The 12,295-nt window shown below is 42.3% G+C and overlaps 1 protein-coding gene across 3 annotated transcripts in view; it reads left to right on the top strand.

Moving 5' to 3' along the window:
- The first annotated feature begins 1,963 nt into the window (after nt 1–1,963).
- The window catches only part of l1cama (L1 cell adhesion molecule, paralog a), a 46,464-nt gene continuing 36,132 nt past the window's right edge, over nt 1,964–12,295 (top strand). For 2 of the 3 annotated variants that reach the window (XM_058085141.2, XM_058085138.2), the window contains exon 1: nt 1,969–2,146. The gene's annotated coding sequence lies outside the window, so the exon portion shown is untranslated. Of the gene's footprint in view, nt 2,147–12,295 lie in introns of all 3 variants that reach the window. The other variant, XM_078797680.1, reaches the window with a different exon arrangement.

Below are 12,295 nucleotides of genomic sequence, written 5' to 3'. Positions count from 1 at the left end.
AAACAGCTAAAATAATACATAAGGCTAAAAATAACCAATTAGCTAAAAATGTCATCCAATACTTCTCTACAAGAGAGGAGAAATATGATCTCAGGGAAGAAGTACATTTGAAACACTGATATGCTAGGACTACGTTAAAAAGCCATAGCATTTCAGTATGTGGAATCAAACTATGGAATGGATTGAGTAAGGACCTCAAACAATGCACAACGATGAGCCAATTCAAGAAACAATACAAGCAGTTGATGTTTGCTAAATACAAGGATGAAGAGTCTTGAACCAGTCATGATGTGCTATATATATCACTATATTGACACTTACTATGGTACCCATTATGTCATTGGATGGTCATATCACTTCATACTTTTAATAAAAAGGATTTAATAAGCTTTGCTTCTTCCTACTCCTTTTGGACTAGGAATGTGGAACTGTGAACTGATTATGGGATGCACTCAATTGGAATCTGATGCATGTTCAAATGAAATAAAACCATTACCATTACCATAATTAGTGCTCATTGAAAATGACGACATGAACACGGACTCTATAGACAATCATGGCACAGAATCATGGCTTCCCTAACCCTGTGGCATAGCATCCTAGCGACTTACTCTGCCATGTATTTGGAACAAAGACCCAGAAAGATGTCATTACAACAAGATAGATGACATTCAAATTACAAACAATACAGCCAGGGTTCCCAAACTGGGGGGACCATTTGTCATGAGGGGGTATGTGAATAAAAATTAAAAAAACAATTAGTGTCCGCACGGCGAGTGGATAGCATGTTAGCCACACAGGAAATTGGGACCTCGCCCAAAGTCAGCTGATAGGCTCCAGTATACTGCTGCCACCCAAGTGAGGCTAAGCGGCATAGAAAAAGGATTGATAGAAAAACAATTAATACCTGACACTCACAATTAAAAGTGCACCTGAAAGCCTCATGGCTAGTAAATTCCATAAATGAGGCTATTCTGTTGGTTGTATGTATTTTTGTATTTGTACACTATTAAAGGGGTAGTGGTTGTTTTAGGGACACCATGGAAAGATTCCAGTCAGATAATGGACACGTCATACTCAACAAGTGGGATCAACAAGTAGGATGCTGCACTGGCTTTTTCTAAGTATGGTGCAGGCAATGGTGGCATGGCTGCAAGGATACCACTCTGGGGGGGGAGCTTTGCAAAGGCATTATGAGGGCATTATTATCTTTACAAAGGTACAGTTACTGGACTTTGTTGCATTGTGCAAGTGTACCTAATGTTATGGCCATTAATCCCCACTAATGAAGACACAAAGAGGTCAGGTCTGGAGATCTCTTATCATCATCTTGCCGAGTGACATTTAACCATCACATTATCTGGTTATCACCTCTGGAGGCGGAGGAGGAGGCGGAGGAGGAGGAGGGAATTATTACCCAGAAATCAGTGCATCTCCTCTCGCCCCTCCTCCGTAACACAGACAGCACATTTGCATTCAGCAGCATTGCATAACGTTCATTGCTAGACATCCCTTTGATTGCACAATAATAAACCCAAAGCCTTTTCCTTCTGTGTGGAATTAAGGAGCTTGTGAGGCCAAAATGAATCATGTTAAAACAAACTATTATTTTCACGTGGTCTTTTACAATATTAGCTGCTGACTCTGGCCCAAAGTCAGCTGGGATAGGCTCCAGCTCACCCCGATGAGGACACATCATACAGAAAATGGATGGATGGAGGGAGGTTTCATGCGAGAGGAGAGGGATGTGTCGTAAAAGGTGTCTGATGGATGTAGAGCAGGAATAAGAGCATCTTGATCCCGATCCTGGCCGTCGACAAGGATGAGGAGGACAATAGAAGGCAGGGAGGAAAGGTGTGTACTGGCAACAGGGGAATGGCCAGGGAGGCACAGACAGAGCGAGATGGAGCCGGAGAGGGAGCAGAGGGGAAGGAGGAGGCTCAGACGAAGGGTGATGTCACCTCTAAGAAGCAGCCAATGAAAGGGAGGCAGGCTGAGGGGGAGCGAGGCCGAGGGTGTGTTTTTCTCTCACTGCAGCATCAGCACAGCTCAGAGGTGCGCAATCACATTGCATAGTAAAGAGCAAAGAAGACGGCGAGACCGAGCCAGACAAGGAATTGTTGGAGGAAAAGGTGCATCTGTGGAGGTAAGAAGAGCTTTTTGTGTAAAGCCACATAAAAATGGGCTGAGAGGATGCATTAGGTTGTTATATTGAGGGCATCTTACCTATGGCTCATCTACTATGTCAATTATGACTCATATATATTTCATAGTGAAATGTATCCTCGCCTGCAGGAATCATGCTAAGAGTAGAATTAGAGGTGTAATTACCTGTTTACATCCAGTATGGGGGCCTGATCTACCTGCTACATAACCTGTTGGACTTTCTCTGACTCTTAATACATAGGGAACATGGCATGCAACAGGGTCTCCACTGATATCATATTGTCGGAAAATCATATATGCTTATGTCTTATTGACTTCCACTTACACACAGTCGTCTTTCTTTGCAGAAAATTTGCATAATTGATTAAAAAAAAGGAAGCGGGAAAATGCTTTGTTATTCCCGACTGCTTTGAAATGAACACCAATTTTCTCCCGTTAACTCCTCCCCCAGCTAAATAGCTCAGTGGTTTGATGTTAAGTACAGCAACCCATGACAGCATGAATGCAACAGTTTCCATTGACATGGAGCATGATGTTCCATGTTCCACCAACATTGGTGGGGAACATCACGGGTGGAACAGACTACAACAATTTTCTGGTCTGCTGCTCGTCTCTCATGATCTCCTGGCAGCGGCAATGAGCGCTTACACACGCATCCTTTGGAGGCAAGCAAAGTGAATAGAGATTCAAATAAGGTGAGGCCGCGTAGCCGCATGTGTCGTCATGTGGACAGAGATCACAGGAAGTGAAAACAAGGGTGGGGCAGTGCTGACATCCGCCCGGAGGTGTGTGCGTGAACGGCAGGCGCTCACCTGGCTGCATGCCATGTAGATATACACTACACTACATGCCTGCCCTCTACTAAACAGCAGGGAATGGTTGCAGCAGTTGTGGTCATACCTATTTTAGTGCCATGAGCAACTACATTATGGTAATGGTAATGGTTTTATTTCATTTGAACATGCATCAGGTTCCAATTGAGTGCATCCCATAATCAGTTCACAGTTCCACATGTCCAAAAGGAGTAGGAAGAAGCAAAGCTTATTAAATCCTACCCCTCCATCTGGTACTTTTACAATCAGTAACTGTTGCATTTGTTCACTTCCTGCTTTCCATAATACAGTTTAAGGTTTTTTTTAATTTAAATAATGTACCTTGAGGAAAAAGCGGTAGAAAATGAATGAATGAATGAATGAGGTGATATGACCATCCATTGACATAATGGGTACCATAGTAAGTGTCAATATAGTAATTGGTTGTTTTTAGCCTTATACATTATTTTAGCTGTTTGAAGATGAACTATATCAGCAAGTTGAAGTATTTGTGATTTTAGAAATGTCTGCATGATTTAGATATACATACATTTAGATATATAGAATCTGCACATGTAGTATTAATTTCCAAATGTATGTATACCAGTGGAGCGTTATTTGTTTTTTCATCTGGTTGATTTTTTCAAGGGGACCTGTAAATGTAAATGTCCAAAGTTTCAGATAACGAGGTTTGGGGATTTGGAAGTGAAGTTTGGGATGGCTCAAAACGCTCAATTTTTGAAAAGTGTGGTAAAACTGCTGCTTTGTGATGTCACAGAGGGACGGACTTCCTTATATGGTTCATAGTTAGGAAGGACTTTTGGTGTGTGACCAATCAAAGCGGAGTGGGCGTGCCCAGAGGCGGGCCGTGGGTGGAACAAATTCAAACAGATCATTTTGGCAGGAAGCACAAATCTAAGGAAATACAGCTGGCATAGGTGCAGATTCTGGAAGATATAAAAAGTTTTCTGTTTCGGTTATTGTGTGTAGCTGCTCTATAGGAGTCGACAAGGGTGGAAAATTAGCATAAATGAGCATCCCCTATACAATACAGATAGGTATTGCTGTGTGCTGCTACTCTCCATGTTTCTGCTGTGAAACTTGACTTTCCCTCTAGTGGGACATTTTTTTTATTTTGTTTAATTTTTATTTATTGTATTATCTGCGATATTATAAAATATTTCTTATACAAATAAATGAAATGAATATATTGTACAGGATGTTGCCTAATAACATTTTCATTGTGTTACTAGGGAAGTATAGTGAGGATGTATAGTTCTATTTAATTTGATAACAAAAGTAAGTACTGTAACACCTACATTCCAACTCTATGATTATTTTCGCATGAAATACTAGAAATATTTGATACAGTTCTGGATTATATATTATGCAGAAAAACGCAACAACTCAGTGTTTTAATGGATTTGAAAGTGAAAATACACATGATATGAAAGGAAGCTAGCTGCAGGTGGGGGTGTTTGAACACAGGTGGCCCACATTGGGGCGCGGCCCAAATTGAAAATGAAAAAAAAGCATTGTGAGAGTGGCAATGGCTGATGACACAAGCCTATAAAAGCGTGTTTTTTGTGAAAGAAGTCGATGCTGTTGTTCCCGTTTGTGCACAGGGCATCATCACGTAGCAGCTGATGTATCTGGAGAGTATGCTCTTGACACCTCCAGCCTCACTTGAAGACGAGACAGCAGCCTTGGCTAATACTGTATGCTGAAGAATGTAATCTCCCTCCTCTGATGCTGGCCCTTTAATTGAGCTGTTCCATCAAATGCAGGGATGAAAAGTAGGCTTGACGAGAGAGACATCCGGAAAGCTGAGTCTGGGTGGAAATGTGATGGAAAAAGGCACTGTAGGGGGATTAGGATGGTGGTGGTTACATCTTTTAATGCATGTACTCCCTCTTAAACAAGGGAGAAAGGGAGAGGTCAGCTATTGGTGAAGACAGAGCAAGGTCACAAACAAGATATGAATACTAAAGAGATGCAAATGGAGTCTACGTATGTTTATTGCCTTCCCGTGGGTTTGTTTCTGCGTTGTGTATTTTTGACATATCAACACGAATAGCTTGGGTAATGATGTTCTTGCAATATTTTGCTGAAAATCCCCACATTAATGACATTGTAAGAAATAAAGAGGAACTATTATGTTAATTTTTCCACCCTTTGTATTGAGTTGTGGACTCCTATAGAGCAGCTACACATAATAACCAGGACAGTAAACTTTTTAGATTTTGCAGAATCTGCACCTAGTCCAGCTGTATTTATCTAGTCCAAAGTGCAGTTATAATAAATCGATAAAGTTTGTAGAGTTGATTGAAAAGTCTTTAGGAGCTACTGGCAGCTCATGTTCTACTGGCTGGAGACCCCTGACTTACCATGTATGAACTCAGAGTGGTAACGTAGCACCGTGGCGCTCAGGAGAAGCCGAACGTGTGGCAACCTCTCCTGCTTGAGAGATAGTGCTCATTGTCGGACACACTTTGTCAGGGGTGCTGTTGGTACGGTGGAACTCAGGAGCCGGACATGAGGTACAGCGTGTCGGAAATGAATGCAAATGAATGTGAGAGCATGCTGCTTCTGGCTCCAGCAACAGTTTGGCGGATATTTGACGTCCATGTTCACAAAAACAGTCCCGTGTGAAATGCCATTGACAGATGAAAATATTTTTCTCTTGCTGGGAATCACCAAATACAATAACTTCTGTCTGAGCCGAAGTAAAATACATAAGGAGGTCCGGCCCTCTGTGACATCACAAAGGAGAAGTTTAACCACGCCTTTTGAAACCAACCGTTCTTTCAGGGCTCACTTCCAAATGTGCAAAAGTCATTATCTGAAACTTTGGCATGTTTTAACGGCAGAATACAACATTCTAACTACATAGGTCAGAAAAGTCGAAAAAGCATCATAGGTCCCCTTTAAAACCTGACGAGTGACAACTGTATTGCCATTCTAGTTTGGTATGTTCCATTACCACCCACAAAGTAATTAAACATGTAAAAACATCATGACTCTAAAAATTAGACACCATAACCTGATTATTACCGGATAATGCAGAAGCCTGCCCGGGTCACTGAGCGGTCAACAAGTCAACTTCCCTCCTTTAATCAACTCAGCTAGCTAATTGTGCAGGCCAACCCTTTGGATGAGGAAGATAATTATGAGACTTGTGATATTCTAAGATTGTTAGACTTGTTTAGTTGTATCCAACTGTATCTTAAAGTTCTTTCAGCTATCACTTATAAATGCAGCTGTTTAAACACTTTGCAGGTGACAATGTGAAACATTATATTTGCAAGTAATTAGCCTGGATTAGGAGTAAAGTGGATAACAAATAAAACCTGAGAGGAAGAGACACTTTGAGATATTTGAGTTGTGCATGAATTTTCAGAGGCTGGCTTGTGTCCAAATGTTTCAGTGTTGAGCGTGTAGGAGGGAGAGGTCTGCTTTCAGTCTGACAGTCAAGAGCAACTTGCAGTGGCCTTTTGTTCCTTCACCACCTGCTTTAGCCTCAGGAAACCTTCTCCACTCATGCCCACATTCTCCCGTGTTTCAAGAGTTGAGTATTGATTGCTGATTGCTTGGATGATGCACAATAAACAACCATTCAATAGCCTTGCTCTTGAAGCAGGTTGACCGGGAGGGGGGGGGGTCCAACTATAGGGGATCACACTCCCTGGGAAAGTCTATTCCAAAGTGCTGGGGTGCCTGTTGGTTACACCTCTGCTACAAGAGGTTCAATGCGCTTTTCTTCTGGTTGCGGCACACTGGAACAGGAGTTAGCCCAACCGGTCTACATATGTGTGCTTTGTGGACTTGGGAAAGGCATTCGTCTGTGTCCCTCACAAGCTTAGTTCGTAGCCTGTACGATAAATGTTGGCCTCTGCCAAGGCTGCCCTTTGTCACCGATTCCAGTCATTCTCAGTGTAGCCAAGGCGTTGAGAGAGTCCGGTTCAGGGCCGTTAGGTTCTCATCTCCGCAATTTGCAGACAATGTGGTCCTGATGGCCTCTTTGGGACCTTCAGCGTATACTGGGACGGTTTGCATCTGAGTGTGAAGCTTCTAGGATGAGACTCCTCCAAATCAGAGGCCATGGTTCTTAGTCCTAAAAGAGTGGAGTGCTCCCTCCGGGTTGGGAATGAGCTCTCACTTTGTTCCCACCCTCACCACCCTGACCACCCTGACCACCCCCACCACCCTCACCACTCTCACCACCCTCACCACCCTCACCTATGGTCATGAGCTTTAGGTTGTGACCCAAAGAAAGAGATTGCGCATATACCCCTGGACTGACCCTAACAGACAGGGTGAGGTCACAGTAGAGTCACTTCTTCACCTCAAGAGGAGCCAGTTTAGGTGGCCTCTCGGACGCTTCCCTGGTGAGGTGTTCCAGGCATGCCCAGCCTGGGAATGAACACCTTGGTGTCCTCTCGGTGGAGCTGCAGAAGGTGTGGGCTTCTCTACTGAGACTGCTAACCCTGCAACCCGGACCCCGGATAAGCGTAGAAGAATGGAATGAAATGGAATAGCCTCACAAGTAAACTCCCTGGAGTTTTCCACACAGACTGCGCACACACCTACAGGAGGCCGTCATCCGGCGCCCCTCCCAACCGCTCTTTGATGGAAAGTGGGGCCCACTGAGTGACAAGTTTGGGGGTCGACATGCTGTCAGGGTCTTGCTGGAGAATATATTGAGGTGATTTATGGAGCTGGGTGTCAGATGGCTTAACAGGCCTGCTGCCTCTAAACGATCGTGTATGGAAGCTGACAAGGAAGCCTGGAGATGAGAAGGGAGGCAAAAGATGGAAAGATTGATTTCCAAGTGAGAGCACTGTTATGGAGGATGTATTGGATTTATATTGCAGTTCCACTCAACCATCTTTGTCTCTTCCGACATGCCCAACTTTGCTCTTTCCCTCGATGCAATGATACTGTATGACTGCACTTAAATTTAAATTTCATGTTGAGTACTGTAAATGTGTACATGCTGGCAGGTCTGTCCTCACATTGAAAGTACTCCCTCCTTTGGCTGACAGTTGAACGCCTTTGAGAAGCATTGTTTTCTACAGAACCCCCAATAAAAGATAAGGTCATACAGGCAAAGCCCTTGAATGACCTTTGTGCCTGCATGTTATATTTTTGTCCTTCACAAAACTGTCTTTGTCTCAGAAACACAAAATCCCCCCAGCGTATGTTCATCCGCAGCTCCATGAAAGAAGTGCTTTTGTCCCCAGCAGTGACTATAATTACACTGAATTGACCCTCTGTTCTTTGTTTCCAGGCAATATTCTGTTGACTATCAGAAGATCTTCTGTGCGTGGCGGCCATTATATTTTTGCACATCATGGTAGAAAAGGTCCTCGTCAGGAAATTTGTTTTGCTGAGGGAAACATACCCTCAAAACTGAGCCATAAAACAAATTTAGGATATTTTATATAGACCTAATAATAGCACATCATAGAGAATAATAAAGAACTGTGAATAGCACTAGAACCAGATTTGTCCCTAGAAAAAAACAATTCACCGACTGGGCTGGGCTGGGCCACACAGGTGAAGGGTTGACAACCAGCCTGCAAGCCCCTCCCCTAGACCTGGGTCCAGGATGTGGCCCGGTTCCAGGCGAGGTGCTGGAAGCAACTTTTGCCTTTTTGCCAAAAGAGGCAACTTTTTTGGTTTGTTTGTTTTTCTCAATCAATTTCTTTTTTCTAGCCAAGTCATGCTTCTATTTGAAGATTAGTGACATAGGAAATGGATGGATGGTTCCCGGCATTGGCTCATTTTTATTGACGTCACCACATTTGTTGTCACATTTGTCACAATCCGCACCGTTGCTTGTGTGACAGTTTTTGTTTTCACTTTGTCAGCCTTAGTTCCTACTCTCATGCTCTTATTTTGTACTATTTCCTGTGTTCCGCCACTTTCGCTCCTACGCACACCTGTTGGTAATTTGTTGATTTGTATTTAGTTCAGCCGGGTGCGTGTTCCCTTTGTTGGTGCATTGAGTTTTTTGTCGTGTTGTATGCCAGGGCTGCAATCGCTTTTTGAAAATAAAGCTAGGCTTTTACCTGCACCTACTCGTCCTCTCTGCATCCTGGGGTATTCATGTCCCTTCCTGGAACACCACCCATCCCTTCAGCGCCCTTTCTTGCCTTCACACATAGATCTCTTAAATTTGTCAAAGGTTTTTTTACTGCCTCCTGGTCTCTTCCAACAGTGGCAGCAATTTCTCTCCAATAGTTATTGACCATAGTGATGTTTCTGAGTCCGATCATAAAGATGTCTGTATTTTTCAACCTCCACCACCAGGGGCTCTTGCTTGTCCGTCATGATTTTCCACGCAGGGCTGTCTGTGTAGTTTGTGCGGACCTCGCAGATGTGTCAAGAATAAACCAAGCTGCACTCATTCCCAAATGAGCTAACGTAAAAACAAACACAGTGTAACTTCTTGGGAGAACACTGCCACCAACCTTGATTACTTTGCTCCAACTGTTCATTAATGACATGATGTGGTGTCGTTGGTTTTTTGTGACGTATTGATTTGTTGTTTCTGCATTTTTAATGAGACTTGGGAGGAAGGGACGTTGATGCATTCACTTGTCTTCAACAAGCTTTTTTCCTCAAATTATTCACAGTGGATTTTTCCAACAAAGATTGACTTTCTTGGTCACTGGCTCTGGTCAACCTTTTTATATTAAAGCAACCCCAATAACTCGGACTAGCCCGATACTCGTTATAAAAGAGTATCTGTTACGAATATGAATGCATTTTTGCCGAGTATGAAATGAATACAGCTGTCAATTTTCCATATCTGTAAGGGAAATCATTGTGTTTGTATACGGTTCGGTTGTAGTTCGGAATGAAGTTTATTCTATTCACTCTTCATGTTCTGTGATTGGTCAGTCCGACACAGCAAACACCCCTGTCTGTACTGTGTATGAGGCGGTCCGAAGCCACGGCACATCACAGTGAGTACTGTCTACTTGCAATGACTCCAGTAGAGCAGCTACACACAATAACCCGAACAGAAAGTTTACTCGACATTCCAGAATCTGCACCTATTCCAGTTGTATTTCCTTGGATTTCCAAAACGGTCTGTTTGAAATTATTCCACCCACAGCCCGCCACTGGGCACGCCCACTCTGCTGTGATTGGCCCCACTCAGCTTGGTGAGATAACAGTTTGTACAGCTTGTACCTCGGCACGCCCTTATAAGGAAGTTTGTTGCTGAAACCGAGCGTTCAGAGCCATCCCAAACTTCTTTCAGGGCTCACTTCCCTCATCATTTGAAACTTTGGCATGGTTTAACACCGAAATACAATACATATGTCCCCTTTAAATGTCCCCTTTAAATAGCCGGTGTGTGACACACTGTCATATCCGTTCCACATTAGTTTATTTGGCGTCCTCAACTACTGCACTGTAAGCTTTCTGCATTGATATCTGTTTTGCGTTGTTCTGTGTCAGCCATGATAGTGTCATTAGGCTTGGATTACAGTCAGTGGGAGGAGATCTGGGTTTGAGTGGGTTGTAATCCCCATAGAAGGGCCTAATTTAATCTTACCTACTGTGCCATCCCATTACACACTACGCCCACTGCATGCATACATGGATGTACGCAGGCGCTGGCTTTAGAGCAGCAGGTGAGGGGGGCATGCAAGGGGGGGCATAGACAAGAGAAAGAGAGAAGGCTGATTAGCAGGAGAAGGATTTGACCACGTGGAAAGAAAATGTCAAGATACAGGGAAGAATATTATTTATTGTGAAATTGCAACCTAAATTAACACATGTTGACTTTATTGGATAATTTTCAGATCAAAACAAAAAATGTACAATAGCCATATTGTGCTACAGCAATCTGTTTATGGTTGCAATGTGCCACACAACACAGACTATGTTGTTCAAAACATAATTTCTATTAGAGTTGGAGACACTTTCTCATTCAATAGCATGTCTGTCAGAATATTGATAGTACAGGTTCTTCCTATTGTGATTTGTGTGTGTATTGATGCAAAAATGCCATTCAGCCTCGCTCAATATCAACTATGACTTCATGATTTATTTAGGGGTGTCAATCCATTAAAATATTTGATCACGATTAATTGCATTTTGTTCAAGGAATGAATCCCATTCAATCGCAGATAGAAATACGTTTTTATCTATAATAAGTAGGGGAACTCTCTTTCTGGTAAACGATTCATTGTGCAACTACAACGGTAATTACATCAAATTTTACGTAAAAGGAACTTATGGACCATTATTTAAAACAACACCGTCAGCAAGCACATTTTTATATTACTATTTTTCTTTATTATTAGAATATTAGCTCTTAATCTCATCCACAAACATTCAGCAAATACAAAATATGAGCGAGTGAGACCTCTCACACTGACACAAACATGGTTTTGTTTATTTATGATACTGGTTTTAAATTCTAAATGTTTGTGAGTAAAAAACCCATTTAGGAACATTCATAAAGGATTATTATTAAGAATTTGCCACAATGCACCTTTCCTTCATGAAATGTACAAATGAAAATACCTAAAACATAGGGCAATAGTCATAAAACATTTCATACCAATTACAAACCGAAGGCCATTTTTCTTTTAAAACAGAAATGAATCATTGTATTACAGTAAATATTATTTTATTACAATACTCAGTTTTTTAATGTTTAATGTGATTTCCGATTTGTCCTACTTTTCCGACGGCCATTGAACCGGTCATTGAACTCGGTGGGGGCCGAGGTTCACACGTCAAACTTTTGCCTAACTTTGACAGCCCTGGTATTTTTATATCAACCTTTCTGTGGACTTTTACTACTAAATCTATTGGACTTATGATGTGTGAAGTTGTAAAACATGAAACCAGTTTCAAGTCACAAACTCGACATTGCTTCACACTTTATTAGTATCACTTTATGTAACAAATGAACATTGTGCCATCCTGCAAGTCGTGCAAAAAAAAACCTTGAAAAATAAGCTTTTATATAACTCATCCTGTTGTTTTCCTCACAATTCCTGGCCTACATCCGTTTTGTCATCCATCCTTATGCTCTCAAAGGCTGAATAAATCACACGCACACACTTCCTCTCCACCGTGTCAGCGTCTTGTTTGTAAACTTTGTGTTCAAATCTGGATGTTGTTGTTGTGAGTTTGCTCTAAGGATTGATCCTTGGTAATTGGCCCAACATGCTGGGCCTGAGCTGCATGTTAGAGTCTATACTTGTCTTTATACGTGTCTAAAACTGACTGTTTACAGCAGCTTGTGGCACTGTGAGCTAAATCTTTATTTTCTCTTTTTGGGAGCC

Source organism: Doryrhamphus excisus, linkage group LG17 (assembly GCF_037039965.1).
Source record: "Doryrhamphus excisus strain RoL-2023G ecotype Guam linkage group LG17, RoL_Dexc_Guam_v1.1, whole genome shotgun sequence".
NCBI lineage: Eukaryota > Metazoa > Chordata > Actinopteri > Syngnathiformes > Syngnathidae > Doryrhamphus > Doryrhamphus excisus.
Note: the sequence above shows the minus strand (reverse complement) of the source record. Positions and strands in the feature narration are given on the sequence as shown.